At 46.5% G+C, this 17,644-nt stretch overlaps 1 long non-coding RNA gene across 2 annotated transcripts in view; it reads left to right on the top strand.

The window, feature by feature from the left end:
- The first annotated feature begins 1,116 nt into the window (after positions 1 to 1,116).
- LOC145360493 (uncharacterized) overlaps positions 1,117 to 17,644 on the top strand; it is a 400,843-nt gene continuing 384,315 nt past the window's right edge. Inside the window, exon 1 of one of the 2 annotated variants that reach the window (XR_013889726.1) lies at positions 1,117 to 1,511. This is a non-coding gene — a long non-coding RNA (uncharacterized LOC145360493). Of the gene's footprint in view, positions 1,512 to 1,955; positions 2,061 to 17,644 lie in introns of those variants that run through there. The other variant, XR_013889728.1, reaches the window with a different exon arrangement.

Below are 17,644 nucleotides of genomic sequence, written 5' to 3'. Positions count from 1 at the left end.
AAACGGGGATCATCCCCCACCCCCCCAACACAGAGAGACGGGGATCATCCCCCACCCCCCCAACACAGAGAGACGGGGATCATCCCCCACCCCCCCCAACACAGAGAGACGGGGATCATCCCCCACCCCCCCAACACAGAGAGACGGGGATCATCCCCCACCCCCCCCAACACAGAGAGACGGGGATCATCCCCCACCCCCCCAACACAGAGAGACGGGGATCATCCCCCACCCCCCCAACACAGAGAGACGGGGATCATCCCCCACCCCCCCCCAACACAGAGAGACGGGGATCATCCCCCACCCCCCCAACACAGAGAGACGGGGATCATCCCCCACCCCCCCAACACAGAGAGACGGGGATCATCCCCCAACACAGAGAGACGGAGATCATCCCCCACCCCCCCAAACACAGAGAGACGGGGATCATCCCCCACCCCCCCAAACACAGAGAGACGGGGATCATCCCCCAACACAGAGAGACGGGGATCATCCCCCACCCCCCCCAACACAGAGAGACGGGGATCATCCCCCACCCCCCCAACACAGAGAGACGGGGATCATCCCCCACCCCCCCAACACAGAGAGACGGGGATCATCCCCCACCCCCCCCAACACAGAGAGACGGGGATCATCCCCCACCCCCCCAACACAGAGAGACGGGGATCATCCCCCACCCCCCCAACACAGAGAGACGGGGATCATCCCCCACCCCCCCAACACAGAGAGACGGGGATCATCCCCCACCCCCCCCCCAACACAGAGAGACGGGGATCATCCCCCACCCCCCCCAAACACAGAGAGACGGGGATCATTCTCCCCCCTCCAGCCCACACAAAGAGACGGGGATCATTCCTCCATAGACGGGGACGGGGACCATTCACCTACAGACAGAAACGGGGACCATGTCCCTGTAGTTTCCATAGGACAAGACCCATCCCCTCTCGCTGCCCTCCCGGGCTCTGCCTCGCCTCCTGCTGCATTCTGATACACATCCGTGCGAGGTAGCAATTCTGACCCCAACCACCCGGCAGCCGGGGAGGCACCGGGAGAGCAGCTACGCTCCCATTCCAGTAAAGCGGGCGGAAAGCACTGCACATCTACTCCCACCACCTTTATAATCATGTTGCCTTGACTTCAGAGGCTAGGAAGCCCACTCCTCCAATATAATCACCCCTTTACTTTTGCTGCCTGATCCAGGAACCCCCCCTCCCGGATGTGAATGGTTGGCGCTGCCGCTGGCTTCAATGTAGCAATTCTGGGGCCATGGCGTCTTTCTGAAGCGGACCCGGGCTGTGGACAGGAGAGGCTGCTTTCTCTGGGCTCCTTCTCTACACGCACACACACAAGGAAAGGACACGATATATTCACACGAAAGGGAGGCAGAATTGCTGCAGTCTCTACCTCGGTGGCCCGGGACCTCTCAACTCGTGCCTATTTGGAGCGACCAGACAGCTGCAAAGAGAGGACAAAATATATACACACACAAAAAAAAATCAGCTGCGAAACAGGTATGTTGCAAAGATAGAAGAAAAAAAGTTAATGAATAGAAAATGCTGGTGTGGAAGTGGCTTCTGGCAAATGGGGGGTTACTGTAGCAGCAGGCCCGGGTTACATTGTCACTGCTAGAGATTGCACACTTTACATTGAGTTTATGCTCTGTTAAACTAGAAATGTTACCCTCAGCCCAGCTCGTAGATTATTGCTGGGTTAGAAAAAAACTGTAGAAGGGGATTTTCCTCTTTTAATATAAACTTTTTGAGACCCCCTTTCTTTTACAGCATTTTAATTTGGACAGTCAGGAAGAGACATGTCTGATTCTCGTGGGTTTTCCAGTGTAACTGACACAATGCGAGCCCTTGTAAGTTTCGCCTTGTCCCTTTCGCGATGCGAGGAACGCAGGCTGTAATTACCCTGAAACGAATCGACTCGCCTCCCAGTACCATTGGCAACAAAAGCTGCCTCAAGCTGCAACCTCGTGTGCTGGGATCTTCCCTGGAATTGGGACAGAGGTGGGGGAGGTTTACTGGAAGCCCAGAGAGGGAGGAAAGCAGTGAGTGGTAAGTTTAGACTAGAAGAATGTCTCAAAAGTCTCAGCAGCTTACTCACAACAAGGGGGGAGCCGTGAACTTGATTGGGACACATCATTAACCGTTTGATAAGAGTGTGTTTATTTTTGGGGGGTTATGTGGGGGGGAGCCAAATAGTTAATTGTGCTCCAACAAAGGTTATTGATTCACGTTGCTAGTAGAGCCGTAAATGTTATTGCCAAATTTAAATAACTATTTATTTAAAACATGTATTAACAGCCATCAGGACTACAGCGATTGTTGGTGCAATTTTGATGTTGATCTGATGTGTGGGTTGGCTACATTTCAGTGGCTAGGTTACATATTGTTGAATAACTATGTGGTCTATTATTGTAGACAAAAGTCGAGCTCCTTTTGTCCACTTGAGGTATTTCGAAAATATTTAAGTATTTGAACTAACATGTTTATAAATGGCACTTTGCTTCCCCCAAACCCCCGAGGCACTCTCAGGCTGGGACTAGTTTAAGGGAGAACTTAAATTTATGTAGTGCCTTTTGGTACCTCAGGGCATCTCCAAATGCTTTATCGCTAATCAAGTCCTTTTTTTTCTGGAAACAAAAACAGAAAAGGCTCAAAAACCTCAGCAGGGCTGACGGCATCTGTGGGGAGAGAATAGAGCCAAAGCTTCGAATCTGGGTGGCCCTTTGTCAGAGCTGAGTCCTTGTTGGCAGTAAGATCACTGTTGCACACACGGCAGCCAATTTGGGCACAGCAAGCTCCCAAACTAGCAGCAATGTGATAGCATCCACATAATCTGCTTTGGCCAAGGGATAAATACTGGCCAAGATTTTTTTAAAAAAAGAGAAAGCAAAAAGATTTTTGCCCTGAGAATTCATTCACAATTGAAACCTGGAGCATTAGTTGGCAAAGTATCTTTTCCTTTATTTATGTATTTAATTGTCTTCTCAGCTTTAATGCATTTACATTGGGGTTAATGCATATTGCTCAGTAAAAAGTTTCTGAATATTTGACTTGATTTATTATTGTCACATGTATTAGGACTCAGTGAAAAGTATTGTTTCTTGCGGGCTAGACAAAGCATACCATTCGTCGAGAAGTGGACAGAGTGCAGAATGTAGTGTTACAGTCATAGCTAGGGTGTAGAGAAAGATCAACTTACTGCAAGGTAGGTCCATTCAAAAGTCTGACGGCAGCAGAGAAGAAGCTGTCCTTGAGTCAGTTGGTACATGACCTCAGACTTCTGTACCTTTTTCTCGACGGAAGAAAGTGGAAGAGAGAATGTCCGGGGTGTATGAGGTCCTTGATTATGCTGGCTGCTTTGCCGAGGCAGCTGGAGGTGTTGACAGAGTCAACGGTTGGGAGGCTGGTTTGCATGATGGATTGGGCTTCGTTTACGACCCTTTGTCGTTTCTTGCGGTCTTGGTCAGACCAGGAGCCATACCAAGCTGTGATACGACCAGAAAGAATGCTTTCTATGGGGATTTTATGATTTGGGGATGTTTGTGGGCACCAAATCATTATCACATTCATCTGGAAATTTCCTGTTGAATTACATTTACCTTTTTGCAGAGTTGATAGGTTGAAGCCTGGGATCTTGTTTAAGATGGTCAATGGAAAAGGTCATTAACTGCAGGAACATGCATGGCAGTAGCAAACAGCAACTTGTGTTTCAAGCTGTATTTAGCAACAATAGTATATTCCATCATATAAACATTCTCCTACTGTGCTGTTGCATTGTGGATGCAAGGTTATAAGAACATAAGAACTAGGAACAGGAGTAAGCCATCTGGTCCCTCGAGCCTGCTCTGCCATTCAATAAGATCAGGGCTGATCTTTTCATGGACTCAGCTCCACTGACCCGCCCACTCACCATAACCCTTAATTCCTTTACTGTTCAAAAATTTATTCATCCTTGCCTTGAAAACATTCAATGAGGTAGTCTCAACTGCTTCACTGGGCAGGGAATTCCACAGATGCACAACCCTTTGTGTGAAGAAGTTCCTCCTCAACTCAGTCCTAAATCTGCTCCCCCTTATTTTGAGGCCATGCCCCCTAGTTCTGGTTTCACCTGCCAGTGGAAGCAATTTCTCTGCTTCTATCTTATCTAGTCCCTTCATATGTTTCCATGAGACCTCTAATATAGTGGGGTGGCATGGTGTTACAATGGTTAGCACTGCTGTCTCACAGCGCCAGGGACCCAGATCCGATTCCCGGCTTGGGCCACCGTCTATGCAGAAAACTGCATGTTCTCCCCATGTCTGTATGGGTTTTCAACCGGGTGCTCCGGTTTCCTCCCACAATCTGAAAGATGTGCAGGTTAGATGCATTGGCCTTGCTAAATTCTCCCTCAGTGTACCCAAACAGGTGCCAGAGTGTGGCGACTAGGGGATTTTCACAGTAACTTCATTGCAATGTTAACGTAAGTCTATTTGTGATACTAAATAAATGCAAGGGCATTCATAATGCCTATGGTGCAGAAGGCCACATAGCTCATCAGGTCTGCACCGACTCTCTGGGAGCATCTTACCTAGACCCTCTCCCCTGTTCTATCTCCGTACCCCCACACATTTCCCATGGCCAATCCATCTAACCTACACATCTTGGGACACTAAGGGACAATTCAGCACGGCTGATCCACCTAACCTGCACATCTTTGGACTGTGGGAGGAAAACGGAGAACCCGGAGGAAACCCACATGGACACTGGGAGAACATGCAAGCTCCACACAGATGGTGTGTGACACTGCACCTAACCAGCATGTTTTTCAGAACGTGGGAGGAAACCGGAGCACCCGGAGGAAACCCATGCAGACATGGGGAGAATGTGCAAACTCCACACACACAGTGACCCAAACTGGGAACAGAACCTGTGTTGTGAAGCAGCAGTGCTAATTACTGTGCTGCTGAAGGAGGCCATTTGGCCCATTGAGTCTGCACTGACAACAATCCCACCCAGATCTTATCCCAAGTATTTGCTCTGCTAATCCCCTGACACTAAAGGGCAGTTTACATGGCCAATCAACCTAATCTGCACATCTTTAGACTGTGGGAAGAAACCCACACTAAGGTCAATCCATCTAACTTGCAAATTTTGGGAGTGTGGGAGGAAACCCATGCAGACATGGGGAGAATGTGCAGACTCTGCACAGTCACCCAAGCTGGGAATTGAACCTGGGTCGCTGGTGCTGTGAGGCAGCAGTGCTAACCACACTGCCAATGTGCTACCCCCACATGGCTGGGTGGCAGCACTGCAAATGCAAGGTGCGTGACTTAGGAAAGAAATGAGGCAAAATGGAGGCAGAGGCTATGATCTAAAACTGTTGAGATCAGTGTTGTTTCCAGTGTTGAGTTAAAAGATGGGACAGTCCTCTAAGATTGTATTGGGTTCTGTTGGACACTGCTGTAGGCCAAGGGCAGAAAAATCAGAGTGGGAGCAAGGCAGAGAATTAAAATGACAGGAAACTTGGGATGGTGTCTGCGGAATGAGCGAAGATATTCAAACGCTCACCTAGTCTGTATTTGGCCTCCCCAGTGTCACGCAGAGCTTTTTAAGTATTTATCAAGTTGGCTTTCCAAATTGCTAATGAATCTGCCTCCATCACCCTTTCAGACGGTGTGTTCCCAATCCTAATAACTCGCTGTACCAAGAAAATCTCAATTACCTTCCCCTCTGGATTTTTTGTACCAATTATCTTAAATCTATATTCTCTGGTTGCTGATCCTGCTGTGGATCTATGCATACCTATTTAAACCTTCCCTTAACATTGCAGTGTTTATCTATTGGAATGGAAAGACTTGTTAATCTCTGTGCAAGTGCTGGAATGTATGTACAAATAGTGAGTCCGCTTGGATTTTTAAGAAGCAATTCTAATTCAGCAACGTTAGCCAACTAAGGATGAATGTTAACCATTAAGGCAGGACCCTAGAAGTAACATAACAGCAAAATGCTGGAATCTGAAACAGAAAATGTTGGAAAAATCTCAGCAGATCTGACAGCATCTATGGGGCAGAGCCCTGAAAGTGTTTGCCACCAAATAAACCTGTTGGACTTTAACCTGGTGTGGTGAGACTTCTTACTGGGAGAGAAAAAAAAAATGTTTGGATCATCCAGACTTGAAACGTTGGTTCTGTTCTTTTTCCACAGATGCTGTCAGACCTGCCGAGACTTTTCCAGCGTTTTTTGTTTCAGAAGCAGTAGTTATGATCTTTCCAAATGGGAGGTCCTCTGCTTAACCCCACCAACTAGTCACCTAGGTTGGTGACTAGTGGAGTGCCCCAGGGATCGGTGCTGGGGCCTCAGCTATTTACCATTTATATAGATGATCTGGAGGAGGGAACTGAGTGTAAGGTGTCAAAATTTGCTGATGACACAAAGATTGGTGGAACGGCAAATTGTGCAGAGGGTGTGGAAAGTCTGCAGAGGGATCTAGATAGGCTGGGTGAATGGGCCAGGAACTGGCAGTTGGAATATAATGTTGGCAAGTGTGAGGTGGTCCACTTTGGTAGGAAGAATGGTAGGAAGGACTACTACTTACATGGCGAAAAGCTGCAGCAGGCGACGGTGCAGAGGGACCTCAGGGTCCTTGTGCATGAGTCGCAAAAACCCAGCCTGCAGGTGCAGCAGGTGGTCAGGAAGGCGAATGGGATGCTGGCCTTCATAGCGAGGGGGATTGAATATAAAAGTAGGGAGGTCTTGCTGCAACTGTACAGGGCACTGGTGAGGCTGCAGCTGGAGTACTGTGTGCAGTTTTGGGCGCCGTACTTATGCAAGGATATTTTGGCCTTGGAGGGAGTGCAGAGGAGGTTCACTAGGCTGATACTGGAGTTGAGGGGGGTGAGCTATGAGGAGAGGCTGAATAAACTAGGCTTGTACTCGTTAGAGTTTAGAAGGATGAGGGGAGATCTCATTGAGACGTACAAGATGATGAAAGGGATGGATAGGGTAGAGGTGGAGAGGTTCTTCCCGCTCAGAAAGGACAGCAGGACTAGAGGGCACAGCCTCAAGATAAGGGGGAGGGCAGTTTAGAACAGAGTTGAGGAGGAACTTTTTCTCTCAAAGGGTGGTGAATCTCTGGAATTCTCTGCCTGTTGAAGTGGTGGAGGCTGCCTTGCTAAATATATTTAAGATGCGGGTAGATAGGTTTTTGGTAGGCAAGGGGATTAAGGGTTATGGGGAGAAGGCGGGAAAGTGGAACTGAGCCACTTCAGATCAGCCATGATCTTATTGAATGGCGGGGCAGGCTCGAAGGGCTAGATGGCCTACTCCTGATTCTGTTTCTTATGTTCTTAATCTCCCTGCCAGCACATTCCTCTTCAGTTACTCTTAGAAGCCTCCCATTTCAATGAGCAGTGTGAAAGGAAGCCAGGAGCTCCCCCGACTGCCTTCCCCATGTGTGCTTATAAGAAAATGCCAGACCTCTTCCTGAAGGACCCTGCACCTGGTTCCGCATGACTCCTAACCCAAAGCATGTGACTCCTATCTTACCCTCAGAAGCTTGAGCGTGTAATCTAGGCCGATGGCTTCTGTGCAGTACTAAGTCTTAGCGGAGAATCTCTACAGTGCAGAAGTTAAAGTGTTAAAAGTTTACTTATTAGTCACAAATAAGGCTTACATTAACACTGCAATGAAGTTACTGTGAAATTCCCCTAGTCGCCAGGCGCCTGTTCAGGTCAATGCATTTGAAGCATGTCTTTCAGAACGTGGGAGGAAACTGGAACACCCAGAGGAAACCCACGCAGACACGGGGAGAACGTGCAAACAGACAGTGACCCAAACCGGGAATCGAACCTGAGTCCCTGGCTCTGTGAAGCAGCAGTGCTAACCACTGTGCTGCCAAAGGAGGCCATTTGGCCCATCAAGTCTGCACCGACAACAGTCCCACTCAGGCCCTAGCCCAAGTATTTGCCCTGCTAATCTCTCTGACACTGAAGGGCAGTTTAGCATGGCCAATCAACCTCATCTGCACATCTTTGGACTGTGGGAAGCAACCCACACAGTGCAGGGGGGGAACGTGCAAACTTCACACAGACAGTCACCCGAGACTGGAATTGAACATGGGTCCCTGGGAGCTGCCTGCTGTGCCACTGTGCTGGCCTGCTGTGCCACTGTGCTGCCCCAGAAGTGCATTGTCAAAAATGTTGACCGCCTGATGTCTGCACGTACAGGTGGGTGTTAAAGACTGTGGGGGTAGTGGGCAGCGGTCAGGTGACGGGTCGCTTGGTATCCTAACCAACATTCATGTGTCAAAATATGATGAATTGGCTCTTCACCCTCCTATTGTTCGCAGCACTGCGCTACAGTATGAGTACGTTGGCAGCTGCATTTGTTTGATAATAATAGGGACTGGGTGCTTCAAAGTAGTTTGTTAATTGTGCGGCACTGTGGGGTGTGCTGAGCGGCACACTATAAATGGAAGGGTTCGCGTTCACTGAACAACAATAGTGCAGGTGTACGCAAATTAGAATCACAGCGGTTGTCAATCTCCCGTGACTGTAAATGAACTCCAGGTTATCTAAATTAGAATGGTGTTCATGCCTGCATGGGGTGATAGAAAAGTTGTAATTTAAGACATTTGAGTTTACAACTGAATTTTACAACAATCATTGTAGAGAAGAACAAAATAAATATTTGAGTGAGCCCAGTAGCCCCGAGAGCCTGCTTTGCTCTTTAGTAAAATCATGATTGTTCTGCTGTTACAACTATTCCTTCCTGTACTATCCCCAGATCCCTTAATCCTTTAATGCCACCAAGATCTTTTCCCTCTATCTTGACTATCCTCAGGGACTGAGCATCTGCAGGCCTCAGGAGTAGACAGTGGTTGTATATTGAATGATGTTCATGGAAGGGGTTCAAATAGAATTTTGTTGCAGTGGGTCTTCAGTAACCTGCTTTGAATAAGCAGTAAATGTAGAAAATTATTTGATTTATTGTTGTCACATGTATTAGTGTACAGTGAGAAGTATTGTTTCTTACGCGCTGTATAGACAAAGCGTACCGTTTGTAGAGAAGGAAACGAGGGAGTGCAGAATATAGAGTTACAGTCATAGCTAGGGTGTAGAGAAAGATCAGCTTAGTGTGAGATAGGTCCAACTGCTGGAAACACACAGCACATCACGGAGCAACTCGGGACTGAGAAACAGTTAATGTTTCAGGCTGATGGCCTTTAATCAGTACTCATGGAGTGCTATATTTCAGAATGTATTCTGTATCACTGAGGCGAAAAGGTAGGAGGAAGTCCTGTAGGTGGCCATCTCTTCAATCAGAAAGGAAGAATGGGTTGGCGTAGTGGTTAGCACTGCTGCCTCACAGTGCCAGAGACCCGGGTTCAATTCCGACCTTGGCTCACTGTCTGTGTGGAGTTTGCACATTCTCCCTATGTTTGCGTGGGTTTCCTCCAGGTGCTCCGGTTTCCTCCCACATTCCTAAGATGTGCAGGTTAGTTGGATTGGCCATGCTAAGTTACCCCTTAAGGTTAGGGATAAATAGGATAAATATGTGGGGTTACGAGGATAGGGCCTGGGTGGGATTGTTGTCATTGCAGGTTTGATGGGCCGAATGGCCTCCTTTGCACTGTAGGGATTCTATAATACAAATTTGTGTACAAAAATTACCTTGACTGAGCAATGCAGTTAGAATCTCAGAATCCCTGCAGTATAGAAGGAGGCCATTTGGCCCATCAAGTCTGCACTGACTACAATCCCGACCCTGTAATCCCAAGTATTTACCCTGCTAATCCCCCAACACTAAGCGGCAATTTAGCATGACCAATCAACCTAACCCGCGCGCCTTTGCAGCGTGAGTGAAAACCGGAGCACCCGGAAGAAACCCACGCAGACTCCACACAGACAGTGACCCAAGCGGGGAATCGAACCTGGATCCCCTGGTACTGTGAGGCAGCAGTGCTAACCATTGTGCCATCGTGCTGTTCTGTCCACCGCCTGAGTTTTGGCCTATTAATATGCTGGTAGTATTGAAGACGAACAGGTATAAATTGGGGGAATTTCCTTCACAGGCAATTCTTTGTGATGTGTTTTTTTGTGTGGGGCAAAAAACCCTTTTGCTTATTGAAAGTACTTCTTCCAGTGTTAACTTAGAAAGTATCTTTGACATAAGCAAGGCACTGAGGCAAAAGTGACCTGTGAAAAGCAGCTATTATTTTCTTCCAGTGCAGTGTTTGAAATTGGCCAAGTCCTCACAATGGGAAGAAATGCAGAAGGTTGATATAAAGTTGCTACCTGTGCCAATATTCAATTAAGTGACCACGAATAATGACTGCAGCATTTCATGGCTTGGAAAAGTACCATTTTTTTTCTCCCTGTTGAGAGGTGCAGTAAATCTTCATTGGCCCGGGCTTGTGACAAATGTACTGCTGAAGGGGCAGAATAATTTCCAGTTTGCTTTATGTTCTGAAACTAAGGATGTTATTGTTTAAAGCCCAACTTAAGATCGATTGCATACAGCACAGCTCAATGCTGCGGAACAAACTCAAATCACGAGCGATTTTTTTTTTTCTCTCTTTTTGAAAGTCTTTGGGGAAGATCTGCAACCTAAATTTTTCTCTCCGTTTTTTTGGCTCAAAGGTTCAGATCCCCAGAATAGTTTCAGGCTCCCTGATTCCCGCTGTGAAAAATGTGCCTTGGCAGTAACTTCAAGGCAGTAATTCATGGAGAGTTTTCACATCGTGTCCTAACTCACCAGCGCAGTTCAACTTGATTATAACCCATGTTTGAAATCTGAGATTAGATCACAAGCAAACAAAAAACAAGTCATTTCCTGGTATCTGCTACTGTTCCCAAACGTGAATGGGTTGACTTGCCCATTGTATGTACCAGCCATGAAGATCTTAGTTGATGCGCTTGATGTCTTTGTCCGGGCTGTAGTTTGTGTGTACACATTGTCAATTGTGTTGTTGTAGAGTTTAAATTTTTAAAAAGATCTGTGCCAGAATTTTGCCGCCTTGACTGCCAATGGAGAATGCCGTTCTGCCAGCCTCGCCTGTTCCGTTTCCGGGGCGGACAATGTGGTGAAATTCTAGCCCGTTATGTATATGTTATTGCTACTACATCTCACTATCCACTCTCTATTTTTCTCTCTCTCTCTCTCTCTCTCTCTTTATGTGGAATGGTGGCACAATGGTTAGCACTGCTGCCTCTTGGCACCAGGGATCCAGGTTCAATTCTGTGGTCACTGCCTGTGCGGAGTTTGCACGTTCTCACCATGTCTGTGTGGGTTTCCTCTGGGTGCTCCGGTTTCCTCCCACAGTCCGAAAGACGTGCTAGTTAGATGCATTGATAATGCTAAATTCTTCCTCACTGTACCCGAATGGGTGTGGAGGCCGTGGAATTTTCACAGTAACTTCATTGCAGTGTTAATGTAAGCCTACTTGTGACACTAGTAAATAAATTCAGGTGCAATGGGCTTGATTTTGACACTGTGTATCTGAATGGGTTCCCAGTGAGTTAAAGTCTCTCTCGTTATAATTTCGATACATAGACTAGGACTCTGTTGTTTGTATCCCATCTTTCCATGTGCGTAGCTTAACTAATCTCCTGCAATGTGCTTCTTGTTTAGCATTTAATATTTCTGCATCATGGTGTTTTGTTTTGTTGCACTGTGATAAGAACACGTGAGGCACGTACGCAGAATGATGGCTGAAGTCTGTGTGCAAAATTTAAAATTTAAGTGTCATAGAAACCCTACAGTGCAGAAGGAGGCCAGTCAGTCCATCGAGTCTGCAGCGACTCTCCGACAGAGCATCTCATTCAAGCCCTTGCCCGTAAGGCCACGTATTTACCACACTATTTCCCCTAACCTATACATTTTGGGGCAATTTAGCATGCTCAATCCCAATCTAACCTGGGAGGAAGCCAGAGCACCCGGAGGAAAGCAATGCAGAAACAGGGAGAATGTGCAAACTGCACACAGACCACCCAAGGCTGCAGTTGAACCCAATACCGAGAGGCAGTGCAGTACTAACCACTGTGCCGCCTTGCCGAGTAAATCATTTTCTGAGATGTTTGAAAAGTGACTGGGAGCGTCAAAATAAATTTGAGGCCTTTGTTTTTCCACTGAATTCCTCGTATTCTGTTACTTTTTGTCCTGTTTGTATTTAGTCTGAGATTTGGCTAAAGTAAACTCTTACTTTTGCCCGACAGTAGTATGACTTCTCAAAGTGTGACACTCATGAAAGGAGTGACGAATTGGAAACCCACTAATTATCTTTGTTTGAATCTTGCTGTAAAGAGAGGCATGTTACCAAAGGTTTTCACCTTGCACTCATCAGGCCAAATGCGAGAATGACAAATTTCAAGCAATCACAACAATTTATCCCATTGGAGATTGTTTGGTAAGTAGGTTCCAACAATTGGCTGACCGAATCAGACAGTATGTTCCATTGGCTGTTTGTAAAGGCAGAGTATAGGTCACGCTCAACCAGCCTGAAACAAAATGTCTGCGGTCAGATGTGATTCTATGTTAGGGCAGCACTTGTTAAACAACCCTGAGTGTGCTAATAGCCACACTGACAACAAATGTAGGATAATCAGTGGCTCATTTACACTTGCTCAAAGTGGCATTATTTAAAGTTTATTTATTAGTGTCACAAGTACGCTTGCATTAACACTGCAGTGAAGTTACTGTGAAAATCCCCTAGTTGCCACACTCTGGCGCCTGTGTGGAGAATTTGGCATGGCCAACGCACCTAAGCAGCACATCAATCGGACACAGGTACCTGTTCTTCTCTGCAAATACAAGGAACACGATCAAGCCTTCGCCTTTTGTGGAATTACCCAGGAGCCTGGGGAGCCTTTAGTTCTCCATTGTTTTCTCCATGGCAACACCTTGGCCAATCAAAATCAACATGCCAACCAATCAGCACCCTAAATTGTTGTGATTATGTGAAATTTGGCACTCTTGCCTTTATTCTAATGAGTACAAGACAAAAAGCTTTGGCGACATCTCTTTCTTTCCAGCTGGAATCAAATTCTCTTTGTCAAGTTAAACATGCTGGGCCACGTGTTTTCTCTCTGTCTCCCTGTCTCTCCCCTTTCATTTTGTGTATCTGTATACAAGCTTAAATTTCATATTCGTAAGACATCAATAAATGACGATCAACAAGGGCAGGACAAAACGTGTGAATCGAATGATTGGAAGTGAAGCCTCTGGTAAACATAGGAATAGGCCATTTGGCCCATTGAATGGCAAAGCAGGCTCAATGTGATCATGGCTGATCCTCTATCCTCCACAGCCCAAGGAAACAACATCCCTCCAGCCAGTCTGTCCAGTCCTGTCTGAATTTTACACAGTTCAGTAAGATCCCCTCTCATTCTTCTAAACTCCAGTAAGTACAAGCCCAGTCGACCCAATCCTGCCATCCCAGGAACCAGTCTGGTGAGCCATCGCAGCACTTTGTCTGTGGAAGTTTGGTGTTAATGGCTAAAACCTTATTAGGGCGGCACAGTAGGTTAGCAGTGCTGCCTCACAGCTCTGGGGACCTGGGTTCAATTCCCAGCTTGGGTCAGTGTGGAGTTTGCATGTTCTCCCCATGTCTGCGTGGGTTTTCTCCCACATTCTGAAAGACGCGCTGGTTAGGTGCATTGACCCGAACAGGTGCCGGGCGGTGGCGACTCGGGGAATTTCACAGTAACTTCATTGCAGTGTTAATGTAAGCCATACCTGTGACTAGTAAATAAATAAACTTTACAAAATTCATGATGTAACATGTGAAGGGAAAAATCACATGTAGCATAAAGGTGCGCGTGGAGTGCTGAGTGTGGTACTCAGTAGTCTATATGTCAGCTGCTTAGTATGTTGCACTGTGTAGCACCAAGACAGCAGTCGTGTGCGTTGATTGCTGAGTGCATATCTGTGTAGACATGTAGAGATTATTAGAGGGAGCTGCAATGTGCTGCAACAAACTGAGATAACAAATGATTGTTGGTTTTCCAAACCTCTTTCCAATTTAATTCCTGTCTCCTCCTCCTGAACTGCCCTGCCTGCACTTATGGATCTGAGGTTTGTGCCAGTTCGCAGTTGCTAGTGTTTGTCTTGCAGGAGAACGTTACCTGATGTCTAATAATGCTTGGGTCATTAATGGATTAGCAGCTAAATAGAATCTGTCCAAGTGCAGACTTGTTTTAGTGCATGGCTGAAAAGATTAAAAGTAAATTAGTGTAGGTCACTGGCTATTGGAGGTCTGTAATATATTGCATGATTAAATGTTTCAACCTCCTACTTCCCATTACGAGTCTTTATTTTTAACCTTTTCAAAATTAAGATTTTTAAAAATTGTGCAGCGATTAGCATGGGCGTCTCTTGGAGTCTTTTTGTATGACACTCGTCTCTCTCTCTCTCGCTCTTCCTTTCTCCTTGCCTCACTGCCCCTTTCTCTCCCTTGCTCATCTCTCTCTCTCTCTTCCTTTATTTTTTATGCCTCGCTGACTCTTTCTCTCGCGCTCCCTCTCTCTCCCTCTCCCTCTTTCTCCCTTTGTTTTTTATGCCTCACTGCCTCGCTCTCTCTTGCTCTTTCTCCCTTTTTATGCACCACTGCATCTTTCTGTCTCTCTCTCTCTTTCACTTGCTTATCTCTCACTCTCTTGCTCTTTCTCTCTTTCTCCCTTTCTCTTTTTCTTTGCCTCACTGCCTTTATTTCTCTCTCTCTCTCTCTCTTGCTGATTTTCTTTTCCAATCCCCTTAGTCTTGGTTCTAATAGCCATTCCTTGGTCAAGGTTGAACCTACAAGGAGTGAATTACTTCCAGGACCAAGTATCATTTCTTCCTTTCATTCACCACAGTGGGAGGCCATTCAGCCCATCATGCCAATGCTGTTTGTCCCATTGTCCTGCTTTTTCCTGCAGATCCTCCCCTTTTGGAATCGATATCTGATTCCCTCCAGGAAGTTGCTGCTGAACCTGCTTCCACCTGCCTTTTGCCAGCTATCTGTGCCCACTGGATGCCAGTCCTCCTGCCAGTGGAAACCATTCATCCCCGATCTTGAGTGCCGATTGTTAAACGTGCATTGTGGTGATGGTACACCTGGGCCTGGAGACACCGGATCCATCACCAGAAGCTCTGATGGTGTAGCTTTGCAAAAACTAGCTTCTGTTTTGCTAATTCAGAGAAGGGATTTATTAAGTTTTTTTTGGTCACTTGTACTATTGAAGACCATTTTGTTCTAACTTTTGACACTCAGTCTCCTGTCCCACTTGTTACTGGTATATGGTTAGCTGGTTAGTTTAAAGAAGTTTGAGGAGTCCTTTCATTTAAACCTCTCTTGACCTTGCTAATGTTGCAATCATAGAATCCCTACTGTACAGAAGAGGCCATTCAGTCTGCACTGACTCTCTGACAGGGTATCTTATCCAGGCCCTATTTCCCCACCCTATCCTTGTAACCATGCATATATAGCGTGGCCAACCCCCTAACCTAACATCTTGGGATACTAAATGGCAATTTAGCAAGGCCAATCCATGAACCCGCACATCTTTGGAGTGTGGGAGGAAACCCATGCAGACACGGGGAGAAGGTGCAAACTCCTCGCAGACAGTGACCCAAGGCTGGAATTGAACCCGTTTCCCTGGCGCTGTGAGGCAGCAATGCTAACCACTGTGCCACCGCGTCGCCCGCAATGAAGTCCTTCCCAATGAAACAGGTGCTCTAATTGTAAGTGTGATATTGGGGAAAGATTAGGGTGCTGTTCTGAAGTACACATAAGAACTGGTTTGCACATGTGGATGAGAAGGAAAAGGGATCCTGTATCTCTGCCCTCTGTGTTTTGTGAGGAGACCTATGTTAAAGAAAGACTGACTCCAGAATCCTCCCTTACTTGGTGAATCAGCAGCTATTTACAAAGGGTCTATCACTTTGTTTAAAATATTCCCACTTCCATGGTGATTATTAGAATAGAGTAGGATCACAGAATCCTACAGTGCAGAAAGAGGCCTTTTGGCCCTTGGAGCCTGCACCAGCCATAATCCCACCCAGGCCCTACCTCCATATCCCTACATATTTTACCTGCTAATCCCTCTAACCTACGCATCTCGGGTCACCAAGAGGCAATTTTTTAGCATAGCCAATCAACCTAACCTGCACATCTTTGGACTTTGGGAGGAAACCAGAGCACCCAGAGGAAACCCACGCAGACACGAAGAAAGTGTGCAAACTCCACACAGACAGTGACCCAAGCCGGGAATCGAACCCGGGCCCCTGGAGTTGTGAAGCAGCAGTGCGAACCACTGTGCTACCGTGCCAACATTCTGAACACTGAAATCTCACTGTGAACATTGCCTCTCTTAGCTCCTTTAAAACCTCACTTGTCATCTACTTTAACATGTTGGAGCATGGTTCTATGAATTGCACTGGAACAATTTAAGCTATTAATGATGCAATGGAAAAACAAGTTTTTTACTGTTATGTCACCAATCAAGAGTTAGCAATAAAGGTTTCCTCCCGTCTCTCTGCTCCTGACCCAGCATTAACAGGTCCTGCGTGCGCTGGTGTTTGATCAGTGGATTAGTTTTTTGATGACTTGGTTTGCGCGTGTGGCTTGTAATATCTCTTTGGATTAACCTGCAAGCAATATAGCGCGGAGCTGATCTGCGAAATAACACCAGCTTCCAGGTTTAATTCAGCAGTTTCTGTTCAGAGAGGATTGTGACATCCTGGAACCTTATGAGTGGCGTTAGGGTGAGGCAGGTTGTTGCTGGGGAAGTGAGGAAGTTTCGGGTTTTGAAATTATGTCATGTGCGTGAAGAGCTTTCTTCTGAAACGGAAATCATTTATTCGTAACTCCTCTCTGCATCTCTCGGAAATGCCCAGAAGGACTCCATGTGCTTTGGCAGGGTAGCCATTTTGTACACAGCAAGATCTCACAAGTAGCAGGTAGATAACCGATTCTTTGGAGCAGGCTTCTGAGCACGGAATGAATGATGAGGCTGTTGCACAATTCAGATGCAAGGTCAATGCTTGGCTGGATCCTAATTCTGGAATTCTGCTTTTGTTTAGTCCACACTGTCCCACCACAGCTTACTGACCAAGCTGTTACAGAACATTTTATTCCGTGGCTGTAAGCATCTAGTGCTGAGTCGTGTGGCTTTCACCAGAGTCTGTAATGCTTGGCTTTGGGATCAATGGGACAGAATACCTGAATAGAGTGGACTGGGGAAGATGTTTCCATTAGTCGGAGAGACTAGGGTCCAAGGCACGGCCTCAGAGTAAAGGGATAGCCCTTTAGAACCGAGACGGGAGGAATTTCTTCAGCCAGAAGGTGATGAATCTGTGGAACTCTTTGCCACAGAAGGTTGTGGAGACCAGGTCTTTGAGTGTCTTTAAGACAGAGGTAGATAGATCCCTGATTGGTAAGGGGATCAAAGGTTGCGGGGAAAAGATGGGAGAATGAGGTTGAGAAACTTATCAGCCATGGTTGAGTGGCAGAGCAGACTCGATGGGCTGAATGGCCAAATTCTGTTCCTATATCTTGTGGGTCTGGTTGGTAGGTAAAGGCATTACACTTTAGATATCAAGGGATATTTTTCTACTAACTCAGAGAGTAACACTGAAGATTGGATGAGTTATTTCAACTCATTGGATTCTTGGTC

This window comes from Carcharhinus amblyrhynchos, chromosome 31 (genome assembly GCF_965287045.1).
Source record: "Carcharhinus amblyrhynchos chromosome 31, sCarAmb.v2.hapA, whole genome shotgun sequence".
NCBI classification, from domain to species: domain Eukaryota; kingdom Metazoa; phylum Chordata; class Chondrichthyes; order Carcharhiniformes; family Carcharhinidae; genus Carcharhinus; species Carcharhinus amblyrhynchos.
This window is presented reverse-complemented; position numbering and strand designations above follow the sequence as displayed.